This window comes from Triticum urartu, chromosome 7, assembly GCF_003073215.2.
Source record: "Triticum urartu cultivar G1812 chromosome 7, Tu2.1, whole genome shotgun sequence".
Taxonomy (NCBI): Eukaryota; Viridiplantae; Streptophyta; class Magnoliopsida; order Poales; family Poaceae; genus Triticum; species Triticum urartu.
The window spans coordinates 32,333,518-32,354,361 of NC_053028.1; the positions used below are offsets into that span (position 1 = coordinate 32,333,518).

At 46.5% G+C, this 20,844-nt stretch overlaps 1 long non-coding RNA gene across 2 annotated transcripts; it reads right to left on the minus strand.

Annotated features, from left to right (window-relative positions):
• Positions 1–1,509: 1,509 nt before the first annotated feature.
• LOC125525037 lies at positions 1,510–6,707 on the minus strand. Of its 2 annotated transcripts, XR_007291117.1 has the most exons (3): positions 4,895–6,707; positions 2,004–2,157; positions 1,510–1,916 (listed from the first exon to the last, which is right to left on the minus strand). It is a non-coding gene; the product is annotated as an uncharacterized LOC125525037 (long non-coding RNA). The 2 variants fall into 2 exon arrangements; XR_007291116.1 differs by lacking the exon at positions 4,895–6,707 and having other exon boundaries at positions 2,004–2,441.
• Between the last annotated feature and the right edge of the window lie 14,137 nt (positions 6,708–20,844).

The following is a 20,844-nucleotide window of genomic DNA, read 5'->3' on the forward strand; positions in this document are numbered from 1 at the left end:
TGACCTTTATATATGTTTTAAGTTTTTTTAGGTGCGTTTATTTACTTTTTAAGCATTTTATTTAAGTTTTTTGTTTTCTTTTTTCACGTTCATCCCGGACATGATTTGGAATGCGGCCGCGCGCTGGACGCACCCATAACCCAACGAACAAAAACAAACATGGGCGAACGCATCACCGCCCCAAAGAGACAAAATCCGACCAAACCGGAAGTCTGTTTGGAGCCGTGCGATGAAGTTGTCCTAATCAATCCTCTTGGCGCAGGTTTCGTCCCTTGGGTGGGTGCGCACGGCACGTACTAGTCCAGGTCCGGGGGATATCGGAGGTCGGCCACAAGCATGCGCGTCCGTCCAGGTGGATAACGGGGACAACCGGACAAGGGCTGAAGCCACTCGCAGGTACAGGCAGGCTGGTCCGGTGGTCCGTGTGGCCGTGGTGCCTGCGTGACCGGCCGGTCGTACTCGTACGTGCCGTGCCCGTGCGCTACCTGGATCCCACCACACACACACGACACGGCCGCACGTACCGCCCCGCGCCGCGCTACTACGTTCCAAGATTTCGTTCCGGTGCACGACAGCAACGTCAGACCGGAGGAGGCAACGACAAACACAAAACACGCGATGCTGGCCGCTGCTCTCCTGCCCTCCAATTTGTGACCGTCCGCTAGCTTGCGCGTGCGGCGCACGTCCGGCGGACTGATTCATCCGGCGCCTGCCAGATTCATCTTGCAAACCCTTGATTAGCAGGAGCGATGCCACGGCCATAATCTGGGTTGGTTGGTTGGTCGAGCCTCTCCAACATCCGACAGCAGCGGCGGCGTCTGTGTGAGGTGGGGTTCCAACAGCTGCAGCTTACGGAGGACAACAACATCTCAATCCTGTGTCATGTGACCCCCGAGTAGATTCCACCACCCAAGAGAAAAACAACATAGGTAATAGCACCACGAGTCCTAAAACTTGTCCTGGATGTGATGATCTGGTCCAAAACTTGCAAAAGCAAACTATTTCTTCTTACAACTTGCATCCAATGTGCAAATTTGGTCCTAGCCACTCAGACGACGACGAGTGAAGCCAAGTCAGCACATCTCACTACATCGGGCCAGCACCACACTTTTTGCAATTACCCCCTGGCCTTAGCACAAATAAACCCGCATTAAACACCGAACCCATACACGCAACTGGTTCAACTCACCAAGACATAAATGCATTTGGTCACCTGTGCAACTTGGCTTCAATTGCTGGCAAACTGCAACATCTAAGATCTAGCGAGCCTATAATTTAGTGCCAGAATTACAACCAAGCCGAGTGTCGAATTTTAGCCCACAATGGCAAGGAGCACAAACTATTCGACAACACAATGAGTCAAAATGTTGTGTTACTATGCATTTGGGTTACTACCAGTGCAAATCAACATTTGAAGAAATGAAGATATTGTACAATAACTCTGAACTAATACATTCAGGCATTTGTGCTAGTGCCCACAAAACCACAACTAATCAACAAGTCCATCACTAATTGTTTCGGCAACACGGTTAGACTAAACATCATTTAACAACAAAATGGATTATATCGGTTTTCCTGCCTGCCCCTCACCAGGCAAGCTCCAGATTTTTCATGCCTACAACAATTTGGCATCCCTACAAACTGTTCTTCATTGATAATTCAGAAGTTTCCTATTCACTACCTGCTTTATACTTTTTGCACATGTATATTAAATCTAATTTCAGAATATAGAGAGCATGTGAAGTGTCATTAGTCAACTTACGTATGTTAAATGCACACAGAAACTTCAGAACTTTGAGAATTCTCTCGTCGACCACATCACACTTGACTTCAACTATGTTAAGGTGCTCTGATATTGCAGATGGTTTCTCCATGTAACAGTAGCTTCCTTTTATTTTCAATTTGGGATTTTGCCCCTGTGGTAAAAAGAAACGTTTAACAAAAATGGATAATCAATAATAACTTTATCAGTGCAACAACTGTCCATGTTAGATGATTTATACCTTGGGAAAAAGTTCAAGAGTGAGCTTCTCTAGAACTGGTGAGTTTTTCATAATGCAAGATAGTGGACGGCGGCGGCGAGCTGGAGCAGGGGATCCTTGCGAGGGAAGCAGAGAGGTGAGTGAGTGGAGTGGGCTGAGCCGACAGGATATTTACCTGACGTCAATATCATTGGCTTTCATTTAGAGTTGATATGGAGTAGATCAGTTAGTTATGGAGTAGATCAGTTAGAATAATTATGGAGTAATTATGAACATATGGTGATTGCTAGTGTCTTGTGCACTGGAGCAATATTTTAGTGAGCACTTTTTTACCAAGTCCCTGAAGGAAATATGCCCTAGAGGCAATAATAAAGTTGTTATTTATATTTTCTTATATCATGATAAATCTTTATTATTCATGCTAGAATTGTATTAATCATAAACTTAGTACATGTGTGAATACATAGACAAACAGAGTGTCAGTAGTATGCCTCTACTTGACTAGCTCGTTGATCAAAGATGGCTAAGTTTCCTAGCCATGGACAAAGAGTTGTCATTTAATAAACGGGATCACATCATTAGAGAATGATGTGATTGACTTGACTCATCCGTTAGCTTAGCACGATGATCGTTAGTTTACTGCTATTGCTTTCTCCATAACTTATACATGTTCCTATGACTATGAGATTATGCAACTCCCGAATACCGAAGGAACACTTAGTGTGCTATCAAACGTCACAACGTAAGTGGGTGACTATAAAGATGCTCTACAGGTGTCTCCGATGGTGTTTGTTGAGTTGGCATAGATCAAGATTATGATTTGTCATTCCGTGTATCGGAGAGGTATCTCTGGGCCCTCTCGGTAATGCACATCACTATAAGCCTTGCAAGCAATGTAACTAATGAGTTAGTTACGAGATGTAGCATTACGTAACGAGTAAAGAGACTTGCTGGTAACGAGATTGAACTAGGTATGATGATACCGACGATCGAATCTTGGGCAAGTAACATACCGATGACAAAGGGAACAACGTATGTTGTTATGCGGTTTGACCGATAAAGATCTTCGTAGAATATGTAGGAACCAATATGAGCATCCAGGTTCCGCTATTGGTTATTGATCGGATATGAGTCTCAGTCATGTTTACATAGTTCTCGAACCCGTAGGGTCCGCACGCTTAATGTTCGCTGACGATCGGTATTATGAGTTTATGTGTTTTGATGTACCGAAGGTTGTTCGGAGTCCCGGATATGATCACGGACATGACGAGGAGTCTCGAAATGGTCGAGACATAAAGATCGATATATTGGATGACTATGTTTGGATATCGGAATGGTTCTGGGTGAGTTCGGGTATATACCGGAGTACCGGGAGGTTGTCGGAACCCCCCCAGGAAGTATATGGGCCTTATTGGGCCACAGTGGGAGAGAGGAGAAGGGAGCCTAGGAGCCCCCCCCTCCCAAGCCCAATCCGAATTGGGTGGGGGGCCGACCCCCCCCCTTCCTTCCCCCTCTCTCCCCCTTCCTTCCTCTCCTAATCCAACTAGGGAGGGCGGGGGGAATCCTACTCCCGGTGGGAGTAGGACTCCCTTGGGCGCGCCATAGAGGGTCGGCCCCTCCCTCTCCTCCACTCCTTTATATACGGGGGAGGGGGCACCCCATAGACACACAAGTTGACAATTGTCTTAGTCGTGTGCGGTGCCTCCCTCCACCATAATCCACCTCGGTCATATCATTGCAGTGCTTAGATGAAGCCCTGTTCCGGTAGCTTCATCATCACCGTCATCACACCGTCGTGCTGACGAAACTCTTCCTCGACACTCAGCTGGATCTAGAGTTCGTGGGACGTCACCGAGCTGAACGTGTGCAGATCGCGGAGGTGCCGTACCTTCGGTGCTAGGATCGGTCGGATCATGAAGACGTTCGACTACATCAACCGTGTTGTCATAACGCTTCCGCTTACGGTCTACGAGGGTACATGAACAACACTCTTTCCCCCTTGTTGCCATGCATCACCTAGATGGGTCTTGCGTGTGCGTAGGTAATTTTTTAAAATTAATGCGTTCCCCAACAGTCCCATAGTCCCGAGTGTTAAATTCAGTTAACACGTTTAACACTTGGTAAATTCAGTTAAGTGAATCTAAATTTAGTTAACAAACTGCAATAGAAAACCGAAAAAACTGGACCGCATGGAGTAGTAAAAAATTCAGTTGACAATCTAGACTGCATTTGTTTTGAATAATAGTGCAGGTACTCCATTTTAGGACTTAATCTACAACATTATTTGTAAATTGCAAAAGTACAGCTACAAGTCCAAACCTGGACATTTTCAGAACCTGAAGTTTTTCAGTTAGTAGCTCAAAACTGTTTTAAACATTTTTAGAACCTGAACATTTTCAAAACTGTTTATATTCTTTATTGCCATTTTATGCTTAACTTGCTGATTTGTTGGTGTGAACTTCCTCCATGCAGAGAGAAGATACTCCAGCCTGGGACTGATTTTGATCTAGAGGTGATGGAACCAAATCAGTTTTTCTTTATGAACTGCATGGCACCTGTTGTTCGCAAGCTTCACAATATTCAAATCAGAACAAAGATTTCTAACTAGATTTCCCCTTGATGAATTAACTTTGCACCTCACCAGCTAACTTCCAAAAAAGATGATCTCTAACTTGAAACCAACTTACTGAATTAACACAATTTTTGTTTGGCGGTCTTGTATTGAATTTTGTAGTCTTCCTCACTGTCTTCACGAACATGTTCAAAGCTGCACAGATGGTGAGACACATGGGGAGATAGCTAGCGGCACCAAGCAGCATTCAGAAGCATGGGAGTTCCACTTTTCAGGTACACAACTTTAGTTACGGTATTTATCTTTTGTGAAGTGATAAAAGAAGCAGAGTCGGACTGACCTAGAAGGATTAGGTCAGAAGGATTGAAGGTGGACCGGCCCCGCGTCGTCTCCTAGAGGCGACTCGGGCGGAACCCCAGTACTGCCGCCGCCGAACCCCCCTCCTCCACCACCTCCCCTCACCGCCGCCGGCTGACGTCGTCGGGCGAAGCGTGCCGGTGGCTGGCGGCGGCGGGCGTATCCCCCATGCGGCTCCTCCCTGCTTTCGCCCCTCCCACTCCCATGGCGGTCGCCGCCGCCGTCTGGTGACGCTCCCCTGGCCGCCGCTCCTTTCCGCGTCTCCCCAGGCGCCTCACGCGGCGGCTGCGCGTGTCCTCACCGCCTCTCAGCGGGCTGCGGCGGCCGACGACCTCGCCCTTGCCGGCGGCTCAATCTACGCCCAGGTGCCTCCCCTTGCTCGATCTGTGCGGCTGGTGCACCGCCTGACCGGTCCCCTGCCTCCCCGTTGCGAATGGGGTCCCAGCTGGCCACCTTTGCGAGGCCATTGCCGGTCTATGGCCAGATCCAGCGGGTTCAGGTGGGCCCCACCACTCGTCCCTCTACCGTCGCCAGTCTCCTGTTGGTCGCGCTTTTGCACCAGATCTGGCGGGTTCGTGTGGCCTCATCGACCGGCTCCCCGTGCTCTCTAGTTGCGGCCTCACGCTGGCCGCGGTGCACCTCAGCCTCACCTTGTTATGCGTGCGGCGGCCCGGTATGTTGCCGCTTCTTTGGTCTCCATAGCCCGCTTCGCAGCTCATGGCTGCCTAGACTGATGGGCTACGGTGGTGGTTCGCCGACTTGCTCCGGTTGCGAGGTGGAGGAGGCACTGCCGGGTGAAAACTTCATCGACGATGACGGCTGCAGTCGCCATTTTCCCTTCTTGAAGGCGTCGAGTTTGGCATTGTTCCCCTCCCCCCAAGCTCTCAGATCCCGAGAGAAATCTTGGACCCGGGGTTCCCCGTGTCGGATGGTGTCGACGTCTCTACGTCGTTTCCTCCTTTGGGGCATCTTCTTGGATTTCTTCTGCTTCGGGTGGACTCGCCTCTTGCTTCTTCATCTCCACCTCGGCTTCGATCCTGGCTGGCCATTGTTCTTGGCAACTCGAGTGGAGCTTGCTTGGACATCCTAGGGTGGCCTCGACGACACGCCGCCCTTCGACCTCGGCGGCAGTACACCGGTGTTGCACCCTTCGGTCTCGGTGGCGTGTTGCCTTCTCGGCTTCGCCGGCGGCACACCGGTGCCGCCGCTCAAACTCGGCTATCCGACGCTCTTCATTCGCGCCAGTGATGCTTCTCAGTATGCTTCTACTTCGGTGTCTCCTTTCCGCCAGGGATGTGCTTCATGGTGGCCCGGATGACGTTCACATGGACATCCTGGGGTGGCCTCGGCAGCACGCTGCCCTTCGACCTCGGTGGCGGTACACCGGTGTCGTGCCCTTCAGTCTCGGTGGTGCGTTGTCTTTTGGCTTCGCCGGCGCACACCGGTGTCGCCGCATGAACTCGGCTATCCGACGCCCTTCGTTCCCGTCAGTGTTGTTCCCATTGCGAGTTGTTGGTCTGGTGCCCGTATGTTTCTCCCTAGGCCTTGATGTGGTTCTTTGTCAGGGGTGGAACAAGCTGCTCAGCGGAGCTCGCTACCCGAGATGTCGGCCTCCAGGGGTTTCGGTTTGGTTCCGCTGCCAGCCTTCCCCTCCATTTTGTTTCTTTCTTCTACTTTTGGGTTTTCTCTTACCCTCCTTTGTAATTTTCTTTTGTGCCTTTGTGTGCTTACTTGTATCTGTACTGACCGTCAAGTCACCTTCGAGTTGGAATATAACAAGCGATGGGGGCTTTTTGCCCCCCCCCCCCCCCCCCGCGTCAATCTCGAAAAAAAGAAGCAGAGTCACACTGAAACAGAAAGGGTAAAAAAGCCTGACTAAGACACTCACACTCGTACTAGTTGATTGGTCTTTACCTGAGTGCATTTACCTGAGTGCAAATTATAACTAGGTCAGGTTCGTTGGCCTTTACCTGATGTCATCTATACAACTAGGTCTGGTTCGTACTAGTTGTAGCTACCCACGCAGTTAAACTCAGGTGGTGTAGTGCGAGTTTATTTGTGCTAAGGCCAGGGGTAATTGCAAAAAGTGCTGGGCTGACCGGATGGAGTGGGCTGTGCTGACTTGGCTCCACTTGTCGTCGCCTGATTGGTTAGGACCAAATTTGCACATTGGGTGCAAGTTGTAGGATGAATAGTTTGTTTTCTCAAGTTTTAGACTAGATCATCACATCCAGAACAAGTTCCAGGACTCCTGGTGCTATTACCTCAAAACAATACATCGTCCCGGAAGATTCCGACCGTGGCGTTACTCATCTAGGTTCAACGAATTTGTCCTCCCACGTACTCTCCTCGCCAACCTCACTCGATGCCCTCGCCTTTTTTGTGGGTGTCGATCGACCCGGCTCGACGCTTCGTGCTCCATTGACTTTGATCACCGCCCAAGTTGCTCATTAACCACGTATGCCACGCACAGTACTTGCTTACGGCTTACATAGTACTCCCTTCTATAAATTAATATAAAAAAATTTAGATCAATAAAATAGTGATCTAAATGCTCCTATATTAGTTTACGGAGGGAGTACGTAGTACAAATCTAAATGCCAGCTTTCGTCCCTATGGTTGGCGACGTTGCCGCGCAGGCCTCGTCCATCCTCCTCTCGCGGCCGCCTGCAATCTTACCTCTAAACCTTTCCAAGCACCAGATTTCTTCAGTGAGCCGCACCTCCCATCCGAAGTCAACCTCCAACTTGCCGCCGCCCGAGGCCTTGTCGATGTTGAAATATTAGGCAAGTTCATGATTAATTCCAGTAAATAATTCATGACTAGGACATAAACTAGCATGCAACAATCTAGCAAATTAGAAGAGCAACAAATCATGTACAACAACATTGCCCAGAAAATAGCAACTTAAGAGAGACATGAACAGATCACGATTGACGTACGATTCGGTAGTTGCAGTAGGAGCGACGATGTTGATGATGATGTTGGCGACGGTCTGTTGTTGACGATGATGAGTAGTACCGCCTGACTTGGAGGGAAGACGACCCGTGATGACGAACTTGAGCAATCGCGCAGAGCGCTTCCCAAAAACCTAATTCGTCCTTTCCCGACGCAGGATCGCAAAGACGAATGGTTTCGGAGACATGCTCTCCCGCACGCAGATGCACGTCGGCATTCGGAATAGAGTAGACTATGGTGGCGGCACAAGTTGTGAGACGAAGCAAAACCCTAAATGTTTTCGGTGTGTCTTTGGCCGCGACAGGTAGATGTACATATATTAGGACCAGAGGCGGTATTGTGTCGCGATCACAATCCCAAACTCCCGCCCCGCCACGCCCCGCCCTGGCCATGCGAGCGAGCATGCGCGTGTGGTCTTCCCTTTCTCTTCTCAACACACCACTTAGAATGGTGGAGAGAACCCACTACATAAAGACGTCCGACTTTTCTTCAACTTCTGTGGTGGAACTAAACTTTAGCACCACCACTTGTCATTTTACACATGGGCTCATTTGAGACTTCAGGTTTTATTAATAGGGCAGGCCCATTAATTCAGACAACCCCCACCCGATCTCAAATGCCCATTTAGAGTTTTATCTTTTCTCACCACTTATTTAATATATCAGTGTTTCAGCAGAGACTGTTAAGTTGAACTTCTGCCTAGAACTTTAAGCTACATCCATTCACAACTTGACAATGGGCTATGCCTTGAATTGCTAGTTTTGTGTGAACAGATTTCACTGAAAGTCTTAACCAAATTCTTGCGGCATTGTCTAGTGAAAGATAGAGAAAGTATTTGTTTTACCAACAGAGTTCCAATTGTTGTTGACGTCGTCAACACAAGCAAAGTGATATGTATGGGCGGGCAGATGACCTCTATAGTCACATGAATCAAGAAGGCGCAATGTACCTGAAATTGATCAAGGTGTCGCTGGTTTCAATGTCTCATTCACGGAGAGTAATAAGATGCTATGCTTTGGAGTCATAGCCTACTCGATTCAGCAAAAGGTTCCAGGTGCATGAGGCGGCTAGAGAAGAGCAAGAAGGCATGCCATGTGGGTGCAATGTGGGGCCGATGGCATATGTGTGTGATTCGACGGGAACAGATGGGCGAATTAACCAACTGTTCATAACAGAAAGAGGGCGGCCATGGGGGTGCATAATTGATTCACTTTACAAAACAGTTTGAAATTTGAACATGAGGTGCAAAACACTTTTATTTAACACTTTGAATGTTGTTGATGGCCGGTGATGGACGACGGCGCATTGCAAATACTCCAAAAAGGAGATACAAGTGTTTTACCTATTACTGGATCTGGCGGTAGGGGTTGCAGAGGATCGAGGGGGACGGCCATCCGTGGAGCTGGTGCGGCCGGAGAAGAAAGAGTAGAAGAGGGGAGATATTCTGGCGATACCAAAGGCCAAAGCGATTCCTGGACGATTATAGTCTCGCCTCTGTCCGATTTGGGCAAGATAAGTATTTTGGTCTATTGACCAGTGTACACCACCCGGCGTTCAAATTTCAAACCGTTTTGCGAAGTGTTAAATCAATTCATGCTAGTACAGTGAGGTGATAGTCAAATTGCATATTTTCAAACAAACTTATAAGAAACTTTTGTACTTTTTATAATTTATTTGTTAAACTATAACCATTTTTTTCATATTGCATAGTTTATTTAGCATACTTGATCGTAGAAAATTTTGCAAACTTTCATTATATCATGCTCTTTTAAACGGTTCTAACATCCATGGTTTTCTACTAAAAAAACCATCTATGGTTAACAAAAATGTGTTGCACTAAATTAAAATTGTATTTCGTATGAAATATTAAGTTAGTTTTCCTTTCCGAGAATGGGTTGTAAAATTTCATGAATTATGATGTATATGTTTTATGTGTTTGTGAATATCTTAACATCCTTAAATATTTCAATAGAGATATGTAAAGCATATGACATAAAAATCCTGATATTTTTTTATAGATAACCAAATGGAAATATCCAGAGTTTATAACGTGTTTATGTAGGTCTTTTTCTTATTGGCATTATTGCTTACTGGTTTTTTTCGTATTGTGCTTCGGTACCTGCCTACAAAATGCAATTAGTTCCCACTTGATTGCAGCGGGACGAGTGATGGCTCGATCTGATTAATAATAGAAATGAACTGGCAAGAGTAAAGAAATGAGATGTCTGCTCAGTTTGGTGAAGGAAAATAAACGTGTTATTTGAAGGGAATTATTTACAAGAACAAACATAAAATTAGTAACCTACCTAGTTGCAGCTCAATTCCAAACGGTGAATTGACGAACAATAGTGCATTTTATCAAAGTTATGCACCTGCATATGAGAAAACACAATGACCTTGCAGAAACAAAGTATAGATGAAAACAAGTGAAACGGAACCGGATGAAATCGATTCCATTCTGCACTGTTGGAAACTGAGCACCTGAATATGAGCAAATACAATGACTGATACAGAAACAGAGCATAGCTGAGAACTGGTGAAACAGAACTTAGATGAAATCAATTCCTTTCCGCACAGTTGGTGCCTGTGCATATATGAGGATGGTAGTATGCATGATTCACATATCACGACCATTGCTTGCTCTTTGAAAAAAAAAGTGAGCACGAACACTGCGGATTATTACTAAACCAATAGAAACAAATAAAGGAGATCCCACTACTCCGTATGGACCATATCACAGTGAAACAACACAAGCGAAGGATGCAACCAAAATTGACTACGGATCTAGCCCAAAATTCCAAAGATAAATCCAACACAGAAAATCCATTCAGCTTCAGATCTGGCAATAATGGAGTACACGAACAGGAATTCCAGACATACTATGGACTACACCCCGCAAAAAAAATACTACGTATGAGAGAGAGAGAGAGAGAGAGAGAGAGAGGAGATCGTCCGGGTTTAGTTTGGCGACCAGAATATCATGAGCCAAACGTCCATGGTGGTCCGCAGGTATCACGGCGAAGCTCAAGATCCGTATAAGTTTGCTTTGCATCAGGGAGACGAAGCGCGGGGAGGATAACTGATGAAGGAGATGAATAGCAAAGAGGATAATTAATTAAGGAGAAGAAGGAGCTGATGCTAGGAAGACGCTGGACAGTGGCACTGCGGCAGGGGAGATGAGACAATTGGGAAGATTGCCGTAAGCAACGACAGAGTTGGGCTATTTTTTTTTTCCTATGAGACTTGTAACGTGTGAAGAAGGAAGCGACAACCCATGTTTGGCTCGGCAACCCAGTGCAGAGATTCAAGACGTGGCTGTGTACATCCCACACGTAGAAAATTGAATCGGACCGATTGGTTGGTGTTTGTAAAGTAAACACTGACATGGCATCATGTTGATGTGGGCAATGTGCATGCTAAGAGACATGACATCCCGGAGGGCTTCCCTCTGAGAAGGGAGTTCAAGAAAGGCGTGCGCGCACCGTTGCCAACTGGACTCTAGCTCCTTTGGCAACAGGAGAAGAATAAGAAGAAGAAGAAGAAGAAGAAGAAACCCAGAAGGAGAAGCATTTCCATTCAGGTGGTAGGCGGGAATATCGGAGGCTGCAAGCACACGCATCCAGGTAGGCTGGTCCAGTGGTCAGTCGCTGCGTGACCGGTTGTACTCGTACGGAGTAATTTGGAATGGAGGGAGTACGTGTCATGCGCTAGCTCGATGCCACCAAACCACCTTTGTACTGCCGCGCGCTACGACGTTCCAAGATATTGTTCAGGCGAGCGACAGCAAACGTGAGACCGGAGGAGCGAAGGACAAACACGCGATGCTGCCCGCTGCTGTCCTGCCCTCCAATTTGTGACCGTCCGCTAGCTTGACCGGCGCACGTCCGACGGACTGATTCATCTGTCGCCGGAGGAGAGACGAGAGAAGAATCGCAGCCACCTACATTGGTCGCAGAGTGGGCGCCGGGGACCCCAGTCAAGCCCTTTTCATTACCCGCATGCACAGCTGAGCTACCAGCCTGCTAGATTCAGCTTGCAAACCCTTGATTAGCACGAGTGATGCCACTGCCGTGATCTGGGTTGCTTGGTTGGTCTCGCCTCTCCAACATCCGACAGCAGCGGCGGCGGCGTCCGTGCGTGGGCTCCAGTAGATCTCTCCCTAATTAATAATAATAAAAAGGCTATTGCTTCTTTCTTCCAAATATTCGTCCCTAAGTCCTGAATTTCGTCCGTCCGTCCGTTCATACACTAGATTTTTTTTTTGAGCAGCTACACTAGATGAGCCAAAAAGACGGGCTAGGGAGTTTGAACTGCCGACCTATAGCTGAATGGTCGAGCGGACATCCAACTCGAGTAGCTCACGGTTGTGTTAATAATAGGCTCATATACTTTATATTATCCCACCTCGCTCCCTTCAATAAAATATGATCAACTTATATACCTTTACCTCTTGATATCAATATAAGCGGCCTAGAAAATCCGTAAAGAGTTTTTGTGTTCTATAAGAGATTTTGGGGCACGGTTGTTGAGGTTGTGGTGAATAGGTGTTGCATGTATTGCAAGGCGGCAGTATACCGGAGGGATGGAATGAAACTATTGTTGTACTCATCCCAAAGGTTCGGAACCCAGATCGTATCAAAGATCTTCGCCCTATTAGCCTATGCAATATAGTGTACAAGCTCGTCTTCAAAGTCCTTGCTAACCGTCTCAAGATGATTCTGGATGAACTCATTTCTGCGAACCAAAGTGCCTTTGTCCCGGGGCGCTTAATCTCAGATAATACAATTTTGGCATATGAGATGAGTCACTTTATGAAGAGGAAGCGTACTGGAAAGGATGTTTATATGGCACTAAAACTTGACATGAGTAAGGCATATGATAGAGTAGAGTGGCCTTTTTTGGAGGGCATGATGAAGCGGATGGGGTTTGCGGAAGAGTTCATTCAGCTAATTATGAAGTGTGTCACAACCGTCACATACCGGTTCAGGGTAAATGGCGATCTCACGGATGTCATAGTTCCGGGGCGTGGGCTGAGACAGGGTGACCCTATTTCCGCCGTACTTATTTCTTCTATGTGCTGAGGGATTCTCAGCTTTGTTGCACCAAGCTGAAAGGGAGGGACACATCCGAGGCATCCAGTTGGCCCCAATGGCACCCCGGGTCAATCATCTTCTTTTCGCGGATGACTCTCTTCTGGTTATGCAGGCTACTGTTCAAGGAGTGCAGGCAATTAAATCTATTTTGCAAGCATATGAGGAAAGCTCAGGACAAATTATTAACAGATAAAAGTCCTCGGTGATGTTTAGTGCTAATGCAAAACAAGGGATTAAAAATCTGTTGCTGCATGAATTACAATTGGGGGCTGAGACCAATGGTGGAAAATATTTGGGATTGCCCACTTACATTGGTAAGTCGGTGAAGAAGTGCTTTGCATATTTGAAGGATAGTATTTTGAGCAGATTGCAGGGAGGGATGGAAAGATGCTTGTCAATGGCAGGTAAAGAAGTCTATGTTAAAGCTATCGCTCAAGCTATCCCGACATACGCAATGGCTTGTTTTGATCTATCTAAGTCTCTCTGTGATGAGATCAGCCGATTTATATGCCGATATTGGTGGAGTCCGCAAGCCGATGAAAGGAAGATGCATTGGATTGGATGGGAGAAAATGAAGTTATCAAAAGAGGAAGGTGGACTGGGCTTCCGTGATCTGCACTCTTTCAATATGGCCATGTTAGCACGGCAGGGGTGGAGACTCATACAAGCCCCGGATTCACTTTGTGCACAAGTGCTACGAGCCAAGTATTACCCTTCTGGCAATATTCTAGCTGCTGAACCTATCATTGGAATGAGTTACGTGTGGCGCAGTATTCTCAAAGGTTTAGAGGTGCTGAAGGAAGGGATAATCTAGCGTATCGGGGACGGGACGAAGGTGAGGATCTGGGAGGATCCGTGGATCCCCAGAGGTGCAACTTGTATGCCTGTATCGAACCAAGGTGTAAATCTTCTGTCAAGGGTTTCAGAATTGATGGACCCGGACACTGGAAGCTGGGACCGCGGCCTAGTTGAGGGATGTTTTCATGCTGATGATGTCCAGGCAATTTTAAGCATACCAATCTGTGACCAAGCTGAGGATTTTGTGGCGTGGCATTTCAATAGTAAAGGTTGCTTTTCAGTTAAATCTGCTTATAAAGTACATGTACAGATGCTGAAAAATGAAGCTAACCGGCAGCGGGGACAGAGTTCAGGAAATACGGAACACAATTCTCAAATTTTTCAGACTATTTGGAAGATCCACTGCCCACCCAGAGTTCATCATTTTCTCTGGAGATTTGCTCATAATAGTCACCCAATGTATATGAATATCAGCAGGCGCGGCGTGGAGCTCGACACCCGATGTGCAGTCTGCGGCAAGTACTTTGAGGATGGGGGACATTTGTTTATCAAATGCAAGAGTGTCAAGCAACGATGGCGTGCTCTGCTTCTAGAGGACGTTCGAGTCAAGCTGCTAGATTGTGCTTCACCCAAAGAGTGCTTGTCAGTGATTTTTAGCCTCCCGGAGGAACGTATGCTCCTAGCAGTGGCGTTGCTGTGGTGCTGGTGGACGGAGCGAAACAAAGGTAACCATGGCGAGAAGAGACTCGAGGTTGAGGCCTTCAGGTATATTGTCAAGCACCATGTTGATGAATGGTTTGAATTCCTGGTGCCAAAACCCAAACCAGGAATAGTGCAGCAATGTAGATGGGAGAAACCATAGAATGAACAAACAGTAGCAGGTGGCTGGGGTATTATCTGCAGAGATGAAACGCCGGATGTCCGGTTTGCAGCAGCTGGCGGGAAACATGACTGCTCGGATGCTCTTCACGCTGAAACTTATGCTCTTCTACAGGCCATCTCTCTGGCTGATCGTTTGGGTGTTGGACGTGCTGTTTTTGAAACAGACTGCCTCGTGCTCAAACAAGCTGTGACATCTACAGCCTATGACCTTGCGCCCTTAGGAATCATGTTCAGCGATATTAAGTTCAAGCTTAGCACTCTTTTTATAGAGGCCTCTGTAGTCTATGTTCCAAGATCTTGTAATAAGCCAGCACATGTGTTGGCTTCTATGGGTGCAGGTTTAGCTCATGATGAACACTGTGAATGGTTCACAAGCTACCCTGAAGATGTAATCAGTGCGGTGACCGGCGATTTGGCCGTGTCGTAACGGAATACAAGTGTTCCATTTCAAAAAAAAAATCCGTAAAGAGTTGATCCGTCTCAAAAGATGAGATCGGAACAAGATTGTGGGATTATGGCAAATTATTAATGGGAGAGAGAGATCGACCAATTTCGGAATTGCTGGGAGAGAATTAAGGAGAGAAAGACCGGATTAAACCGGCTCATGCTGCACGCATTCAAGCCCTATGTGTCTGCCTGGAATAAGGAGGAAAACTGAGCGATATAAGGGGGCAAATTAATGAGAGAAACAGAGAGTGGTTTAACGTTGATGTTTTTTTTTGAACATCAATACAGACGCAAGTGCTCATATACACGCGCATACACTTATCTCTATGAACGCAGACACGCACACCCTATCCCTATGAGCACCTTCGAAAGACTGAGACGGCATATCATCTTGAAATTTACAAAGTCATCATAGGCGCTTCGCCACGATTTGAACCCTGGTGGGCTGGAGATATCACAATTCCTCTAACCATCCAACCACAGGTTGGTTCGCAAGTTTAACGTTGATGTTGCATGTGTCAGAATTGGTCGGTCTCAGAAATCACGTGCCATGTGGAAAGTCTCAAGAAAAGCCATATATGGGAAGTCAAAAGAAAAGAATTACACTGCGTCCGATTTGGCAAATCTCAAGAAAAGAACGTGCTAGGTACTGCACTCATCGGTTTGAAAGTATCAAGAAAAAATTGTTTTTGTTTGGTGTTGGCCGATTTGAATCAAAGCTGGATTGGATTTGGTATTGTTTGTGTGCCCTCCACGTACTGGTATTAGAGTCTTTCATAATAAACAATCTTGGACTAATATATATATACACGGCTTAGCACACAAACGTCAATATGCGACTGCATAATAAATCACCGGCTCCAAAACACATACATTTAGAAGTCATGGTCATAGTCTTATCTCGATGAAGTTGTTGTTCTAGACCAGAAAGAAGATGCCATGCTTAACGTTTCTGAAGGTGGACACGTTGGAGGTGGTATGGAGGAACAATTTCTTTTTTTTTTTGAGGAACCGGCAGGAGCACTGCCTTTTTCTTTATAGAAGAGATGGCGAAAGGACGCAATTTACAGAGGGGCGAGCATTTTAGGGAACGTGCAGAAACCACAAAAGACCAACCAACCTAGAATCTAGATTAACCAATGCCGGCGGTTGGCAGGTTGCCGGCAAACGCCAGGTTGCTCTGATTGATTGCGTCTAGGGCTAGAGCCGCCACCTCGCGATGCGTCAGCCTTTGTCCAGTGAAAACTCGCCTGTTTCGCTCCTTCCAAACGGACCATATCGTGTAGATGATTCTTCCACTGCGCCTCTTGCGCACTTGCTTGGACTAGAAATTCAGAGTCTTGTCCCACCAGTCAGACAAATTTCCTGGCTCCGGGAGGAAGCCCGAGATTGGAACGCCTTCGTTAGTCCAAGAGTTCACCTGGTTCCAAACCGCGACCGTGAAGGGACAGTCTTTGCAGAGGTGAGTTGTTGTTTCTGGCTGCTGAAGACAGAGCATGCATCTGGGATCGTGAGGCCATCCCCTCACGGCCAGCATATCCGCAGTGAGAATTCTTCCGTGCAAAGCTAGCCATGCGAAGAACTTACACTTGGGCTCAGCGTTTGCGGACCAGACCTTGGTCGTGTCAAAACGTGAGTAGGAGCCGATGAACTGCGCGCCGTAGGCAGAGGCGGCCGAGTAAGTCCCCGAGGTGGTTAAGTTCCAGCGAATGGTGTCTTCTTGGTCAGGGAGGAGGGTGATCTGACTAATGTGGTTCGAGAGAGACACGAATTCACCTAGCTGCTGAATGGTCTGCAGTCTGGCCACCGCCCTAATCCAGTTCTCGTTCATGAGCTCGTTGTGCACCGATCTGTTTTTTCTTGAGGCAATCCTGTAGAGCTCTGGAGCTAGGAGCTTGAGCGGACCTTCACCAGTCCAATTGTCATACCAGAACAAAGTCTTCTGCCCATTGCCCAGTGTAATAGAGGTACATGCGCGGAAGAGGCTCATGTCTGATTGGTCACACGGCAGCTCCGATCCCACCCATGGCCTTTCTGGGTCAGTCCATTGCAACCACGGCCACCGTAGGCGCAGGGCACGGCTGAATCTCTGCAGGTCCATGATCCCTAGGCCGCCCAAATGCCTTGGGCGGCAGACTGTCTTCCAGTTAACAAGGGAGTGGCCTCCGGAGGTCTGAGTTTGGTCTTCTTTTTGCCAGATGAAGGCCCGAATGATTTTGTCGATCTTACTAAGAGTCCCCTTCGACAAGTTGAGAGCTGTGATGTGGAAGGTGGCCATGGCCATGAGGACCGACTGAGCGAGTGCCACCCTGCCAGGCTTGTTGAGAAGCTTCCCTTTCCATCCTGGTAGTCTGCCTGCGAACCTATCGATGAAGGGTTGCAGATCAACACCTTTAAGAGGAACAATTTCATCTAGGTAAATTTACTTCAACTAAAGTGTTGCGCATAGGACATTTTTATTGTCTGATTTCGGCAACTCATTAGGATGGTTAATTTGGCAATGTGATATGCTTTGTCACTATGCATATATTTAATGCAAAATCTGATCAATTCCTTCTTTTTTAATAAATTTAACAGATTCATACAATATAGAAAACTCTCATGCTGCCATGCAATTTGTGTAGCTATCTCCAGTCCTGGATGCCAAAGAACAAAGAAATAAAAAAGTTAGAGAGCGGTATGCACAAATGACCAATGAAGAAAAACAGGAGAAGCTGAAAAAGCGACGTCAGGCCTATCAGCGAAACAAAACAAATAAAGATTCAACTCAGTTGAAAAAAAGTTGCACACAAGGGAGGAAGAAATATACAAATATGGAGCTGGCACAAAAAACAAAAAAAATGTGCAAGAGAAAGGCAGAAATACGCAAATATGCAGCCAGAGCAAAAGAAAGCTAGAATAGGAAGTATATTTGTATCCTGCATATGTCGCAAATGAAGAGGAAGTTTGTACATCTATACGACATTAACATACACACAATAAAAGTATATTTGTATGGACGGTCCACAAAGTACACAACGCTTTTATTATCATATGTAATCACTCTTATGAATTTGTTGTCACTCATTTGATTTTGTGTATTATTGAGATAGATGTGTATGCTAAACTTTTTCCGTGACAACGCACGGGCATACTTCCTAGTATAGCTTACGGAGGGCAACAACATCTCAATCATGTGGCATGTGACCCAGATTCCATCATCCAGGAGAAAAAGAATACATCGTCCCGCAAGATTCAGATTCCGGCCGGGGCGTTCCTCCTACTGCTCCAGCCAGCAGGGCAAGCATCCAGGTTGGACGAATCCGTCGTTCCACGCACTCTCCTCGCCAAAGTCACTCGATGCGCTCGCTTTTTTCTGTGTGTGTCGAACTGTCGATCGACCCGGCTGGACGCTTCCTGCTCCATTGACTTTCGTCACCGCCCAAGTCGCCAATTAACCACGTAACCACGTCTGCCAGCTCTCATCGCCGTGGCCGGCGCCGCGCAGGCTTCGTTCCTCCTCCCCTCGCGGCCGCCGCCAGTCTTACATCTAAACCTTTCCAAGCACCAGACTTCTTCAGCGAGCCGCACCTCCCATGCGAAGTCGACCTCCTCCAACTCGCCGCCGTCCGAGACCTCGTCTCGTCGGCGTCCTCACGCCTGGTTTCGCTCGCCGCGGTGCCGTCCTCCTCGGCATTGGGAGTACGCTATCACGAACAACAAGACGGTTCACCGTGCATCATGTGCTTACGTGGTAGTAGAATACAGCGTCAGCTCTTTTCCCATAGAATTGCGGCATGGTTTGGTTTGTTTTGTGTAGTCCGGCACAGGGTCGGCAGCTCCGAGCTGGGAAGACACGGGCGTCCCCTAGCCACAAGCGTGCACGTCCGGGTGGGAGCCCCGGGCGGAGAACGCGAAGCCGGAAGCAACATGGCGGTCGACGACGTCCGTCCCCACGATCGTTCGCGTCGCGTGTGATCGGCCGCGTACGGTACGGGCAGCTCACCGCCAGCGCCAGGCCACCAGGGAGAGCGAGAGCCCCTGCTACGTTCCAAGATCCCCGTCTGTCCGGCGACAGCGGCGTTGGACCGGCAAAGGACGAACGCGTGCCCTTGGGCCAGGGGCGGCGCTAGGGGTATTCTTAGGTCTTCATGTGAATACCCATGATTTTTACAAAACAGTGTTGATTTTGGCAAAAGAGTGATAATTTTCAGAAAATAGCAATGATTTTGGCAAAATGAATACACATAGATATCCGGTTGCAAATTTCTGGAGCCGCCATTGCCTTGGGCCCGCCGGAGAGGATTCGAACCGTACGTCGGCTCAACCGTACGTGACGTGAGGAGCTAGAGACTTTCGGTGCTGCACCGGCCGGCGAGGTCAGGTGTACGTTCGACAGTAGTAACTACTAGTCATCAGACACTAGGTGCTGCTGAGGCTTCAATAGCCGCAGCTCACTAGTTGAGCCTGCCCGCCACGATTCATTGGGATTCGAACAAAACACCTGCTACGATTCGCCACGCTTGGATAACCAATTGACCTACATATTGTTCACATTCTTGGAGCACAATTAGCTTTATATAAAAAATATTGTGCGGCCTTAAAAAAAGACACTACGAGCTAAAATAGAAACCAAAACGAGAAAAAGGGAAGGCACCGGTTCGAACCTATGACCACATTTTCTAGAAGAACCTATGAACACATAAGCTCGCCGCGTGTGGGAGCACCAACCATCCGGCCACAATGAGTTAAAAAAACATCAGCCACAATGACATTTAAATAGATAAACACAATTTATCTTATGTATTCTTCTTTCTTTTTTCTATTTACAATAAAATATAGTTCATAATGAATATACGTCAATTTCTTTCGGACAATCAACAGAACTCATTATAAATTCGAAAATCTAGATAAAAAAATTATATGTAAAAAATAATGTACATAAATTTTTCGGAGAAATTAACTATTTTTTGTTTGAATTCAAATAATTTAAAAATTAAAAATATGGAAAAGTGAATATAGTGCACAGTGAATATAGTGCACAATGAATATACACATTTTATGGGGACAAATCAGAAAAACTTTGTTTCAAATCGAATAATTCGGAATTTGAAAATCTAGAGAAAAGGAATGTGGCTCAGAATGAATGTAAGTATTGTTCGGACAAATCATCTAATTTTTGTTTGAATTTGAATAAGCTATATAAAAGAAATACAGTTCATAATCAATGTACGCAAATTTCTTTCGAACAAATCACTGGATATTTTGTCTGAATTCGAATATATTAAAATTGGAAAATCTTGATAAACGAAAATACAGGTCCGGATAAATTTACGTAATTTTTTCCCGGAAAAATCAAATAATTTTTTTCTTTAAATTCGAATTTTAAATTAAAAATCTAGATAAAAGAAAATGTTGTGCAGAAGGAATGTATGTAATTTTCTTTCAAACAAATCAGTGGAAATTTTGTTTGAATCCGAATCATTTTGAATTGGAAAATGTAGAGAAAAGAAAATATATTCAGAATGTGTACTTTTATCCAAGAGGTGATATACCTTAGTAGTCCAAATGAAACAGCAAGCACGATCAGTTGAGGTGGTTAGGTTGTTAGCGCCATTACAACAGTTTGTAGTTTCGAACTCGCTCCGTCCCTTTTTTTCCAGCCAAATGTTTTCACAGCGAATACTGACGGCTGGGACCCAGCGGACAACTATTGTTGGAGTGCTTTTGTACAAAGTAAAAAAACAAGGGTGTTTTTGCAGAAAAAACATCACAT